Below are 13,696 nucleotides of genomic sequence, written 5' to 3'. Positions count from 1 at the left end.
CAGTCCGGGGAGGGAGTGTGCGAGATATCCAGGGAGGGAGGGTGCGGGCTGTCCGGGGAGGGAGGGTGCGGGCTGTCCGGTGAGGGAGTGTTCGGGGTGTCTGGGGAGGGAGAGTGCGGGTTTTCTGGGGACGGAGGGTGCGGCTGTCCCAGGAGTGAGACTGCGGGCTGTCCAGGGTGGAAGGGTGCAGGCTGTCCGGGGAGGGAGGGTGCGGGGTGTCCGGGGAGGGAGGGTGTGGGGTATCCGATGTGGGAGGTGTGGGATGTCCGGGGAGTGAGATTGCGGAGCTTCCAGGGAGGGAGAGTGCGGGCTGTCCAGGGAGGGAGACTGAGGGCTGTCCAGGGAGGGAGAGTGCGGGCTGTCCAGGGAGGGAGACTGAGGGCTGTCCAGGGAGGGAGAGTGCAGGATGTCCGCGGAGGGAGGGTGCGGGGTGTTCGGGGAGGGAGGTTGCGGGCTGTCCAGGGAGGGAGAGTGCAGGATGTCCGCGGAGGGAGTGTGTGGGGTGTTCGGGGAGGGAGGTTGCGGGCTGTCCGGCGATCGAGGGTGCAGCCAATCTGGGGAGGGAGAATGCGGGGTGTCCAGTGAGGGAGAGTGTGGGATGTCCGGGGTGGGAGGGTTCGGGGTGTCTGGGGAGGGAGGCTGTGGGCTGTCCAGGGAGGGAGGGTGCTGGTTGTCAGGGGAGAGAGGGTGCGGGATGTCCGGGGAGGGAGAGTGCGGGCTGTCCGGGGAGGGAGAGTGCGGGCTGTCCGGGGAGGGAGGGTGCGGGGCGTCCGGGGAGGGAGAGTTCGGAGCGTCCTGGGAGGGAGGGTTCGGAGCGTCCGGGGAGGGAGGGTGCGGGGTGTCCGGGGAGGGAGGGTGCGGGGTGTCCGGGGAGGGAGGGTGCAGGGTGTATGGGGATCGAGGGTGCTGCCTGTCTGGGGAGGAAGAATGCGGGGTGTCCGGTGAGGGAGACTGTGAGCTGTCCGGGCTGGGAGGGTGCCGGTTGTATGTGGAGGGAGTGAGCGGGCTCTCTGGGGAGGGAGTGTAGGGGCTTTCCATTGTGGGAGCTGCAGTGTATCTGGGGAGGGAGGGTGCGGACTGTCCAGGGAGGTAGGGTGCGGGTGTCTGGAGGGGGAGAGTGCGGTGTGTCCGGGGAGGGAGGGTGCGGGTTGTTCGGGGTGTTCGGGGAGGGAGGGTGCAGGTTGTCTGGGAGGGAGGGTGCGGGGTGTCCAGGGTGGGCGGTTGCAGTCTGTCTGGGGAGGGAGAGTGCGGGCTGTCCAGGGTGGGAGACGGTGGACTGTCTGGGGAGGGAGTGTGCGGGATGTCCAGGGTGGGAGGGTGCGGGTGTCTGGGGAAGGAGTGTGCGGGATGTCCAGGGTGGGAGGGTGCGGGTGTCTGGGGAGGGAGAGTGCAGGTTGTCCGGGGAGGGAGAGTGCGGGGAGTCCGGGGAGGGAGGGTGCAGGGTGTCCGGGGAGGAGGGTGCGGGGAGTCCGGGGAGGGAGGGTGCGCGCCATCTGGGGAGGCAGAGTGAGGGCTGTCCAGGGAGGGAGGGTGCGCGCTGTCTGGGGAGGGAGAGTGAGGGCTGTCCAGGGAGGGAGAATGAGGGGTGTCCGGTGTGGGCGGTGCGGACTGGCCAGCGAGGGGGTTTGCAGAGTGTCCAGGGAGGGAGGGTGCGGGCTCTCTGGGGAAGGAGGGTCCTGGGTGTCCGGGGAGGTAAGGTGCGGGGCGTCCGGGGAGGGAGGTTGCGGGATGTCCGGAGAGGGACAGTGTGGGCTGTCCGGGGTGGGAGGGTGCAGGGTGTTTGGGGAGGGAGGGTGCGGTCTGTCCGGGGAGGGAGGCTGCCGGCTGTATGTGGAGGGAGTGTGCGGGCTCTCCAGGGAGGGTGTGTACAGGCTTTCTGTTGTGGGAGGTGCAGTGTGTCTGGGGAGGGAGAGTGTGGGGTGTTCGGGGTGGGAGGGTGCGGGCTGTCCGGGAAGGGAGACTGTGGACTGTCTGGGAGGGAGGTGCGGGGTGACCGGGGTGGGAGGTTGCGGTATGACTGGGGAGGGAGAGTGCGGGCTGTCCAGAATGGGAGACTGTGGACTGTCTGGGAAGGGAGGGTGCGGGGTGACCGGGGTGGGAGAGTTTGGACTGTCTGTGGAGGGAGAGTGCAGGCTGTCCGTGGAGGGAGGCTGCGGACTATCCGGGGAGGGAGGATGCGGGGTGTACGGGGAGGGAGGGTGCGGGGTGTCCAGGGAGGGAGGGTGCGGGGTGTCCAGGGAGGGAGAGTGCGGAGCGTCCAAGGAGGGAGAATGCGGGCTGTCCGGGGAGGGAGGGTGCGGGTTTTCCGGGGAGGGAGGGTGCAGGCTGTCCGGGGAGGGAGGGTGCTGGCTGTCCGGGGAGGGAGGGTGCGGGGTGTCCGGGGAGGGAGGGTGCGGGGTGTCCGGGGAGGGAGAGTGCGGGTTTTCCGGGGAGGGAGGGTGCAGGCTGTCCGGGGAGGGAGGGTGCGGGTTTTCCGGGGAGGGAGGGTGCAGGCTGTCCGGGGAGGGAGGGTGCGGGGTGTCCGGGGAGGGAGTCTGCGGGCTGTCCGAGGAGGGAGGGTGCGGGGTGTCCGGGGAGGGAGGATGCGGGGTGTCCGAGGAGGGAGAGTGCGGGATTCTCCAGGGTGGGAGACTGTGGACTGTCCGGGGAGGGAGTCTGCGGGCTGTCCGAGGAGGGAGGGTGCGGGGTGTCCGGGGAGGGAGGATGCGGGGTGTCCGGGGAGGGAGGATGCGGGGTGTCTGGGGAGGGAGGGTGTGGGCTGTCCGGGGAGGGAGGGTGCGGACTGTCCGGGGAGGGAGGGTGCGGACTGTCCGGGGAGGGAGGGTGCGGGCTGTCCGGGGAGGGAGGGTGCTGGGTGTCTGGGGGGGGGGGAGGGTGCGGGGTGTCCGGGGAGGGAGAGTGCGGCGTGTCCGGGGAGGGAGAGTGCGGCGTGTCCGGGGAGGGAGAGTGCGGCGTGTCCGGGGAGGGAGAGTGCGGCGTGTCCGGGGAGGGAGAGTGCGGCGTGTCCGGGGAGGGAGAGTGCGGCGTGTCCGGGGAGGGAGAGTGCGGCGTGTCCGGGGAGGGAGAGTGCGGCGTGTCCGGGGAGGGGGAGTCCGGGGTGTCCGAGGAGGGGGAGTCCGGGGTGTCCGAGGAGGGGGAGTCCGGGGTGTCCGAGGAGGGGGAGTCCGGGGTGTCCGAGGAGGGGGAGTCCGGGGTGTCCGAGGAGGGGGAGTCCGGGGTGTCCGAGGAGGGGGAGTCCGGGGTGTCCGAGGAGGGGGAGTCCGGGGTGTCCGAGGAGGGGAGTCCGGGGTGTCCGAGGAGGGGGAGTCCGGGGTGTCCGAGGAGGGGGAGTCCGGGGTGTCCGAGGAGGGGGAGTCCGTGGTGTCCGAGGAGGGGGAGTCCGGGGTGTCCGAGGAGGGGGAGTCCGGGGTGTCCGAGGAGGGGGAGTTCGGGGTGTCCGAGGAGGGGGAGTCCGGGGTGTCCAAGGAGGGAGAGTTTGGGGTGTCCGAGGAGGGGGAGTTTGGTGTGTCCGAGGAGGGGGAGTATGGGGTGTCCTAGGAGGGGGAGTTCGGGGTGTCTGGGGTGGGAAGGTGCTGCCTGTCTGGGGAGGGAGAATGCGAGGTGTCCGGTAAGCGAGAGTGCGAGCAGTCCGAGGAGGGGGAGTTCGGTGTGTCTGGGGGGGAGGGTGCAGGTTGTCTGGGGAGGGAGGGTGCGGGTGTTTGGGGAGGGAGGGTGTGGGTGTCCGGGGAGGGAGGGTGCGGGGTGTCTGGGGAGGGAGGGTGCGCGGTGTCCAGGTAGGGAGGGTGCGGGGTGTCTGGGGATTGAGGGTGCGGGGTGTCCGGGGAGGGGGAGTTCGGGGTGTCCGGGGATGGAGGGTTTGGGTTGTCTGGGGTGGGAGGGTGCGAGATGTCCGGTGAGGGAGTGTTCGGGGTGTCTGGGGAGGGAGAGTGCGGGTTTTCTGGGGAGGGAGGGTGCGGGTTGTCCCAGGAGTGAGACTGCGGGCTGTCCAGGGTGGAAGGGAGCAGGCTGTCCGGGGAGGGAGGGTGCGGTGTGTCCGGGGAGGGAGGGTGCGGTGTGTCCAGGGAGGGAGAGTGTGGAATGTCCGGGGAGGGAGGGTGTGGGGTATCCGGTGTGGGAGGTGTGGGGTGTCCGAGGAGTAAGATTGCGGAGCTTCCAGGGAGGGAGAGTGCGGGCTGTCCAGGGAGGGAGACTGAGGGCTGTCCAGGGAGGGAGAGTGCGGGCTGTCCAGGGAGGGAGAGTGCGGGCTGTCCAGGGAGGGAGAGTGCGGGCTGTCCAGGGAGGGAGAGTGCAGGATGTCCGCAGAGGGAGAGTGCAGGATGTCCGCGGAGGGAGGGTGCGGGGTGTTCGGGGAGGGAGGTTGCGGGCTGTCCGGGGATCGAGGGTGCAGCCTATCTGGGGAGGGAGAATGCGGGGTGTCCAGTGAGGGGGAGTGTGGGATGTCCGGGGTGGGAGGGTGCGGGGTGTCAGGGGAGAGAGGGTGCGGGCTGTCCGGGGAGGGAGAGTGCTGGTTGTCAGGGGAGGGAGGATGCGGGCTGTCCGGGGAGGGAGGGTGCGGGGCGTCCGGGGAGGGAGAGTGCGGAGCGTCCTGGGAGGGAGGGTGCGGGGTGTCCGGGGATCGAGGGTGCGGGGTGTCCGGGGATCGAGGGTGCGGGGTGTCCGGGGATCGAGGGTGCGGGGTGTATGAGGATCGAGGGTGCGGGGTGTATGAGGATCGAGGGTGCTGCCTGTCTGGGGAGGAAGAATGCGGGGTGTCCGGTGAGGGAGACTGTGGGCTGTCTGGGGATCGAGGGTGCAGCCTGAGGAGGGAGAATGCGGGGTGTCCAGTGAGGGAGAGTGTGGGATGTCCGGGGAGGGAGGGTGCGATTTGTCCGTTGTGGGAGGTGTGGGGTGTCTGGGGAGGGAGGGTGCGGGGTGTCTGGGGAGGGAGGGTGCGGGGTGTCTGGGGAGGGAGGGTGCGGGCTGTCTGGGGAGGGAGGGTGCGTGCTGTCTGGGGAGGGAAGGTGCAGTGTATCTGGGGAGGGAGAGGGCGGGGTGTCTGGGTGGGGAGAGTGCAGTGTGTCCGGGGAGGGAGGGTGCGGGGCGGCCGGAGAGGGAGAGTGCGGAGCGTCCTGGGTGGGAGGGTGCGGGGTGTCTGGGGAGTGAGGGTGCAAGATGTCCGGTGAGGGAGTGTGCAAGATATCCAGGGAGGGAGGGTGCGGGGTGTCCGGCGTGGTAGGTTGCGCGGTGTCCAGGGAGGGAGAGTGCGGGGCGTCCGGAAAGGGAGGGTGCAGGTTGTCTGGGGAAGGAGTGTGCGGGCTGACAAGGAGTGAGAATGCAGGGTGTCCGGGGAGGGAGAGTGTGGGGTGTCCATGGAGGGAGGGTGCGGGCGGTCCCTGGAGGGAGAGTGCGGGCAGTCCAGGGAGGGAGGGTGCAGCCTATCTGGGGAGGGAGAATGCGGGGTGTCCGGTGAGGGAGAGTGCGGTGTGTCTGGGAAGCGAGGGTGCGGGGTGTCCAGGGAGGGAGGGTGCAGGGTGTCCAGGGAGGGAGGGTGCAGGGTGTCCTGGGACAGAGGGTGCGGGGTGTCTGGGGAGGGAGGGTGCGGGTCTCCAGGGAGGGAGAGTGCGGTGTCTCCGGGGAGGGAGAGTGCGGGGTGTCCGGGGAGGGAGATTGCGGTGTGTTCGGGGAGGGAGGGTGCAGGGTGTCCAGGGAGGGAGAGTGCGGGGTGTCCGGGGAGGGAGAGTGCGGTGTGTCTGGGAAGCGAGGGTGCGGGGTGTCCAGGGAGGGAGGGTGCGGGGTGTCTGGGGAGGGATGGTGCGGGGTGTCCGGGGAGGGAGGGTGCGGGGTGTCCAGGGAGGGAGGGTGCGGGGTGTCTGGGGAGGGATGGTGCGGGGTGTCCGGGGAGGGAGGGTGCGGGGTGTCCGGGGAGGGAGGGTGCGGGGTGTCTGGGGAGGGAGGGTGCGGGGTGTCCGGGGAGGGAGAGTGCGGGCTGTCCGGGGAGGGAGGGTGCGGAGTGTCTGTGGAGGGAGGGAGGGTGCGGGGTGTCTGGGGAGGGAGAATGCGGGCAGTCCGAGGAGGGGGAGTTCGGGGTGTCTGGGGAGGGAGGGTGCGGGCTGTCCGGGGAGGGAGGGTGCGGCGTGTCTGGGGAGGGATAGTGCAGAGCATCCGGGGAGGGAGCGTGCAGGCTGTCCGGGGAGGGAGAGTGCAGGGTGTCTGGGGAGGGAGAGTGCGGGCGGTCCGTGGAGGGAGAGTGCGGGCGGTCCGGGGAGGGAGGGTGCGGAATGTCCGGGGAGGGATGTTGCGGGGTTTATGGGGAGGGAGGGTGTGGGGTGTCCGGTGTGGGAGATGTGGGGTGTCCGGGGAGTGAGATTGCGGAGCGTCCAGGGAGGGAGACTGAGGGCTGTCCGGGGAGGGAGAATGCAGGGTGTCCGGAGAGACAGAGTGCGGAGCGTCCGGGGAGGGAGGGTGCGGGGTGTCCGAGGAGGGAGGGCGCGGGGTGTCCGGGGACGGTGTGTGCGGGGTGTCCGGGGAGGGAGGGTGCAGGCAGTCTGGGGAGAGAGAGTGCGGGGTGTCTGGGGAAGGGGGGTGCAGGGTGTCTGGGGATGGAGGGTGCAGGGTGACCGGGGAGGGCGGTTGCGGGGTGTCTGTGGACAGAGGGTGCGGGGTGTCCGGGGAGGGAGAGTGCGGGCTGTCCTTGGAGGGAGGGTGCGGGGTGTCAGGGGTGGGAGGGTGCGGGGTGTCAGGGGTGGGAGGGTGCGGGGTGTCCGGGGAGGGAGGGTGCATGCTGTCCGGGGAAGGAGGGTGTGGGATGTCTGTGGAGGGCGGGTGCAGGGTGTCTGGGGAGGGACTGTGTGGGGTGTCCAGGGAGGGAGAGTGCGGGCTGCCCTTGGAGGGATGGTGCGGGGTGTTTGGGGAGGGAGGGTGCGGTGTGTCAGGTGCAGGAGGGTGCAGGGTTTCTGTGGAGGGAGAGTGCGGGGTGTCTGGGGAGGGAGGGTGTGGGGTGTCTGGGGAGGGAGGGTGCAGGGTGTCTGTGGAGGGAGAGTGCGGGGTGTCTGGGGAGGGAGAGTGCGGGGTGTCCAGGGAGGGAGAGTGCGGGGTGTCCGGGGAGGGAGAGTGCAGGGTGTCTCGGGGGGGAGGGTGCGGGGTGACCGTGGTGGGATGTTGCGGTCTGTCTGGGGACGGAGAGTTTGGGGTGTCCGGGGTGGGAGTCTGTGGACAGTCTGGCGAGGGAGGGTGCGGGCTGTCCGGGGAGGGAGTGTGCGGTGTGTCCGGGGAGGGAGGGTGCGCGGTGTCCGGGGCTGGGGAGTATTGGGTGTCTTGGGAGGGAGGGTGCAGGGTGTCTGGGGAGGGAGGGTGTCGGGTCTCTGGGGAGGGAGGGTGCGGGGTGTCTGGGGAGGGAGGGTGCGGGCTGTCCGGGGAGGGAGGGTGCGGGGTGTCCGGGGACGGAGGGTGCGGAGTGTCCGTGGTGGGATGTCGCAGTCTGTCTGGGGAGGGAGAGTTTGGGGTGTCCGGGGTGGGAGTCTGTGGACAGTCTGGCGAGGGAGGGGAAGGGCTGTCCGGGGAGGGAGTGTGCGGGGTGTCCGGGGAGGGAGGGTGAGCGGTGTCCGGAGAGGGAGGTTGCGGGGTGTCCGGGGAGGGATGATGCGGGCTGACGGGGAGGGAGAGTGCAGGGTGTCCAGGGAGGGAGTGTGCGGGGTGTCCGGGCAGTGAGGGTGCAGGGTGTCCGGGGAGGGAGGGTGCGGGGTGTCTGGGGTGGGAGGGTGCGGGGTGTCCGGGTAGGGATGGTACGGGGTGTCTGGGGAGGGATAGTGCAGAGTGTCCGGGGAGGGAGGGTGCGGGGTGTCTGGGGTGGGAGGGTGCGGGGTGTCCGGGTAGGGATGGTACGGGGTGTCTGGGGAGGGATAGTGCAGAGTGTCCGGGGAGGGAGAGTGCGGGCTGTCCGGGGAGGGAGAGTGCGGGCTGTCCGGGGAGGGAGGGTGCGGGGTGTCTGGGGAGGGAGATTGCGGGGTGTCTGGGGAGGGAGGGTGCGCGGTGTCCGCTGCTGGAGGGTGTTGGGTGTCTTGGGAGTGAGGGTGCAGGATGTCTGTGGATAGACGGTGCGGGCTGTCCGGGGAGGGTGTCTGTGGAGGGAGGGTGCGGGGTGTCCGTGGTGGGATGTCGCAGTCTGTCTGGGGAGGGAGAGTTTGGGGTGTCCGGGGTGGGAGTCTGTTGTCAGTCTGGTGAGGGAGGGTGCGGGGTGTCCAGGGAGGGAGAGTTCGGGCTGTCCGGGGAGGGAGGGTGCAGGGTGTCCGGGGAGGGATGGTGCAGGGTGTCTGGGGAGGGAGGCTGCGGACTATCCGTGGAGGGAGGATGTGCGGTGTCCGGGGAGGGAGAGTGCAGGGTGTCTCGGGGGGGAGGGTGCGGGGTGTCTGTGGTGGGATGTTGCGGTCTGTCTGGGGAGGGAGATTTTGGGGTGTCCGGGGTGGGAGTCTGTGGACAGTCTGGCGAGGGAGGGTGCGGGCTGTTCGGGGAGGGAGTGTGCGGGGTGTCTGGGGAGCGAGGGTGCGGGTTGTCCGGGGAGGGAGGGTGCGGGGTTTCTGGGGAGGGAGGGTGCAGGGTGTCTGGGGAGGGAGGGTGCAGGTTGTCCGGGGAGGGAGGGTGCAGGGTGTCTGGGGAGGGCGGGTGCGGGGTGTCTGGGGAGGGAGGGTGCGGGCTGTCCTGGTACAGAGGATGCGCGGTGTCCGGGGCTGGGCGGTGTTGTGTGTCTTGGGAGGGAGGGTGCAGGGTGTCTGTGGAGGGAGGGTGTGGTATGTCCGGGGAAGGGGAGTGCGGGGTGTCCGGGGAGGGAGGGTGCAGGGTGTCTGGGGAGGGAGGGTGCAGGTTGTCCGGGGAGGGATGGTGGCGGGTGTCTGGGGAGCGAGGGTGCGGGGTGTCTGGGGAGGGAGGGTGCGGGGTGTCTGCGGAGCGAGGGTGTGGGCTGTCCGGGGAGGGAGGGTGCGGGATGTCCTGGTACAGAGGATGCGCGGTGTCCGGGCCTGGGCGGTGTTGGGTGTCTTGGGCGGGAGGTTGCAGGGTGTCTAGGGAGGTAGGGTGTGGGCTGTCCGGGGAAGGGGAGTGCGGGGTGTCTGGGGAGGGAGGGTGCGGAGTGTCTGGGGAGGGATGGTGCAGGGTGTCTGGGGAGGGAGGGTGCAGGGTGTCTGGGGAGGTAGGTTGCGGGCTGTCCGGGGAAGGGGAGTGCGGGGTTTCTGGGGAGGGAGGGTGCAGGGTGTCCGGGGTGGGAGACTGTGGACTGTCTGGGGAGGGAGGGTGCGGGCTGTCCGGGGAGAGAGGGTGCAGGGTGTCTGGCGGGGGAGGGTGCAGGGTGTCCGGGGAGGGAGAGTTTGGGGTGTTCGGGGTGGGAGTCTGTGGACAATCTGGCGAGGGAGGGTGCGGGGTGTCCGGGGAGGGAGAGTGCGGGGTGTCTGGGGGGGGAGGGTGCGGGGTGTCTGGGGGGGGAGGGTGCGGGCTGTCCGGGGAGGGAGAGTGCAGGGTGTCTGGCGGGGGAGGGTGCAGGGTGTCCGGGGAGGGAGAGTTTGGGGTGTTCGGGGTGGGAGTCTGTGGACAATCTGGCGAGGGAGGGTGCGGGGTGTCCGGGGAGGGAGAGTGCGGGGTGTCTGGGGAGGGAGAGTGCGGGGTGTCTGGGGAGGGATAGTGCGGAGTCTCCGTAGAGGAACGTGCAGGCTGTCTGGGGAGGGAGGGTGTGGGGTGTCTGGGGAGCGAGGGTGTGGGCTGTCCGGGGAGAGAGTGTGCGGGGTATCCGGGGAGGGAGGGGGCGGGCTGTTTGGGTTGGAGACTGTGGACTTTTTGGAGAGGGAGGGTGCAGGGTGTCCGGGGAAGGGGTGTGCGGGGTGTCTGTGAAAGGAGGGTGCAGGGTGTCTGTGGAGGGAGTGTGCGGGGTGTCTGTGAAGGGAGGGTGCAGGGTGTCTGGGGAGGGAGGGTGCAGGGTGTCTGTGGAGGGAGGGTGCGGGGTGTCTGGGGAAGGGGTGTGCGGGGTGTCTGTGAAGGGAGGGTGCAGGGTGTCTGGGGAGGGAGGGTGCGGGCTGTCCGGGGAGGGAGGGTGTGGGGTGTCTGGGGTGGGAGGGAGCGGGGTGTCCGCGGAGCGAGGGTGTGGGCTGTCCGGGGAGGGAGGGTGCAGGGTGTCCGGGGACAGAGGGGGCAGGGTGTCCGGGAAGGAAAGGGGCGGGCTGTTTGGGTTGGGAGACTGTGGACTGTCTGGGTAGGGAGAGGGCGGGTTGTCAGGGGAGGGAGGGTGCGGGGTGTCCGGTGACAGGGGGCAGTGTGTCCGGGAAGGGAAGGGGCGGGCTGTTTGGGTTGGGAGACTGTGGACTGTCTGGGGAGGGAGAGTGCGGGGTGTCAGGGGAGGGAGCGTGCGCGGTGTCCGGTGCGGAGGGTGTTGGGTGTCTTGGGAGGGAGGGTGCAGGGTGTCTGGGGAGGGAAGATGCGGGCTGTCCGGGGAAGGGGAGTGCGGGGTGTCTGGGGAGGGAGGGTGCAGGGTGTCTGGGGGGGAGAGTGCAGGGTGTCTGTGGAGGGAGTGTGCGGGCTGTCCGCGGATGGAGGGTGCGGGGTGTCTGGGGAGGGAGGGTGTGGGCTGTGCGGGGAGGGAGGGTGTGGGGTGTCTGGGGAGGGAGGGTGCGTGGTGTCCGGGGAGGGATGGTGCGGGGTGTCTGGGGAGGGATAGTGCGGAGTGTCCGGAGAGGGAGCGTGCAGGCTGTCTGGGGAGGGAGGCTGTGGACTATCCATGGAGGGAGGATGCACGGTGTCCGGGGAGGGAGAGTGCGGGCTGTTCGGGGAGGGAGAGCACAGGGTTTCTTGGTGGGGGGGGCGGTGCGGGGTGTCCGGGGAGCGAGCTGTTTGGGTTTGGAAACTGTGGACTGTCTGGAGAGTGAGGGTGCGGGGTGTCCGGGGTGGGAGAATATGGACTGTCTGGGGAGGGAGAGGGCGGGTTGTCTGGGGAGGGAGAGTGCGGGGTGTCATGGGAGGGAGGGTGCGCGGTGTCCGGGGCGGGGGGGTGTTGGGTGTCTTGGAGGGAGGGTGCAGGGTGTCTTGGGAGGGAGGGTGCGGGCTGTCTGAGGAAGGGGAGTGCGGGGTGTCTGTGGAGGGAGGTTGCGGGGTGTCTGTGGAGGGAGGGTGTGGGTTGTCTGGGGAGGGAGGGTGCAGGGTGTCTGGGGAAGGAGGGTGCGGGGTGTCCGGGGACAGAGGGTGCGGGGTGTCCGGGGACAGAGGGTGCGGGGTGTCCGGGGATGGAGGGTGCGGGGTGTCCGGGGAGGGAGGGTGCGGAGTGTTCGGGGAGGGAGGGTGCAGGGTGTCCGGGGAGGGAGGTTCAAGGGAGTCTGGGGAGGGAGGGTGCGGAGTGTCCGGGGAGGGAGGGTGCAGGGTGTCTGGGGAGGGATAGTGCGGAGTGTCCGGAGAGGGAGGGTGCGGGGTGTCCGGGGAGGGAGGGCGCAGGGTGTCCGGGGAGGGAGGGTGCGGGGTGTCCAGGGAGGGAGGGTGCGGAGTGTCCGGGGAGGGAGGGTGCAGGGTGTCTGGGGAGGGCGGGTGCAGGCTTTCCGGGGAAGGGGAGTGCGGGGTGTCTGGGGAGCGAGGGTGCAGGTGTCTGGGGAGGGATAGTGCGGAGTGTCCGGAGAGGGAGGGTGCGGGGTGTCCGGGGAGGGAGGGTGCGGGGTGTCCGGGGAGGGAGGGTGCGGGGTGTCTGGGGAGGGAGGGTGCGGGCTGTCCGGGGAGGGAGGGTGCGGGGTGTCTGGGGTGGGAGGGAGCGGGGTGTCTGCGGAGCGAGGGTGTGGGCTGTCCGGGGAGGGAGGGTGCAGGGTGTCCGGGGACAGAGGGGGCAGGGTGTCCGGGAAGGGAAGGGGCGGGCTGTTTGGGTTGGGAGACTGTGGACTGTCTGGGTAGGGAGAGGGCGGGTTCTCAGGGGAGGGAGGGTGCGGGGTGTCCGGGGACAGGGGGCAGGGTGTCCGGGAAGGGAAGGGGCGGGCTGTTTGGGTTGGGAGACTGTGGACTGTCTGGGGAGGGAGGGTGCGCGGTGTCCGGTGCGGAGGGTGTTGGGTGTCTTGGGAGGGAAGATGCGGGCTGTCCGGGGAAGGGGAGTGCGGGGTGTCTGGGGAGGGAGTGTGCAGGCTGTCCGCGGAGGGAGGGTGCAGGCTGTCCGTTGAGGGAGAGTGCGGGCTGTCCAGGGAGGGAGGGTTTGGAGTGTCTGGGGAGGGAGAGTGCGGGGTGTCCAGGTAGGGAGGGTGCAGGGTGTCCGGGGAGGGAGGGTGCGGGGTGTCCATGCAGGGAGGGTGCGGGGTGTCCGGGGAGGGAGGGTGCGGGGTGTCCGGGGAGGGAGGGTGCGGGGTGTCCGGGGAGGGAGGGTGCGGGGTGTCCGGGGAGTGAGGGTGCGCGGTGTCCGGGGCGGGGGTTGTTGGGTGTCTTGGGAGGGAGGGTGCGGGGTGTCTTGGGAGGGAGGGTGCGGGGTGTCCGGGGAGCGAGGGTGTGGGCTGTCCGGGGAGCGAGGGTGTGGGCTGTCCGGGGACAGAGGGTGCAGGGTGTCCTTGGACAGAGGGTGTGGGCTGTCCAGGGAAGGGGAGTGCGGGGTGTCTGGGGTGGGATAGTGTGGAGTGTCCGGAGAGGAACGTGCAGGCTGTCTGGGGAGGGAGGGTGCGGGCTGTCCGGGGAGCGAGGGTGTGGGCTGTCCGGGGAGCGAGGGTGTGGGCTGTCCGGGGACAGAGGGTGCGGGGTATCCGGGGAGGGAGGGGCGGGCTGTTTGGGCTGGAGTCTGTGGACTTTTTGGAGAGGGAAGGTGCAGGGTGTCCGGGGAGGGAGGGTGCGGGGTGTCCGGGGATGGAGGGTGCGGGGTGTCTGGGAAGGGAGGGTGCGGGGTGTCCGGGGATGGAGGGTGCGGGGTGTCCGGGGAGGGAGGGTGCGGGGTGTCCGGGGAGGGAGGGTGCAGGGTGTCCGGGGAGGGAGGGTGCAGGGTGTCCGGGGAGGGAGGGTGCAGGGTGTCCGGGGATGGAGAGTGCGGGGTGTCCGGGGAGGGATGGTGCGGGGTGTCCGGGGATGGAGAGTGCGGGGTGTCCGGGGAGGGAGGGTGTTGGGTGTCCGGGGAAGGGGAGTGCGGGGTGTCCGGGGAGGGAGGGTGTTGGGTGTCCGGGGAAGGGGAGTGCGGGGTGTCCGGGGAGGGAGGGTGTTGGGTGTCTGTGGAGGGAGGGTGCGGGCTGTCCGGGGAGGGAGGGGGCGGGCTGTTTGGGTTGGGAGACTGTGCACTCTCTGGGGAGGGAGAGGGCGGGTTGTCTGGGGAGGGAGTGTGCGGGGTGTCCGGGGAGGGAGGGTGCGGGGTGTCTGGGGAGGGAGGGTGCGGGGTTTCCGGGGAGGGAGGGTGCGGGGTGTCCGTGGAGGGATGGTGCGGGTAGTCTGGGGAGTGATAGTGCGGGGTGTCTGGGGAGGGAGGGTGCGGGGAGTCTGGGGAGGGTGGGTGTGGGGTGTCCGGGGAGGGATGGTGCGGGTGTCTGGGGAGGGATAGTGCGGAGTGTCCGGAGAGGGAGCGTGCAGGCTGTCTGGGGAGGGAGGCTGTGGACTATCCATGGAGGGAGGATGTACGGTGTCCGGGGAGGGAGAGCACAGGGTTTCTTGGTGGGGGGGGGGGAGGGGGGTGGAGGGGTGCGGGGTGTCATTGGTGGGATGTTGCGGTCTGTTTCGGGAGGGAGAGTGTGGAGTGTCCAGGGTGGGA

This window comes from Carcharodon carcharias, chromosome 13 (assembly GCF_017639515.1).
Source record: "Carcharodon carcharias isolate sCarCar2 chromosome 13, sCarCar2.pri, whole genome shotgun sequence".
Classification (NCBI taxonomy): Eukaryota; Metazoa; Chordata; class Chondrichthyes; order Lamniformes; family Lamnidae; genus Carcharodon; species Carcharodon carcharias.
This window is presented reverse-complemented; position numbering follows the sequence as displayed.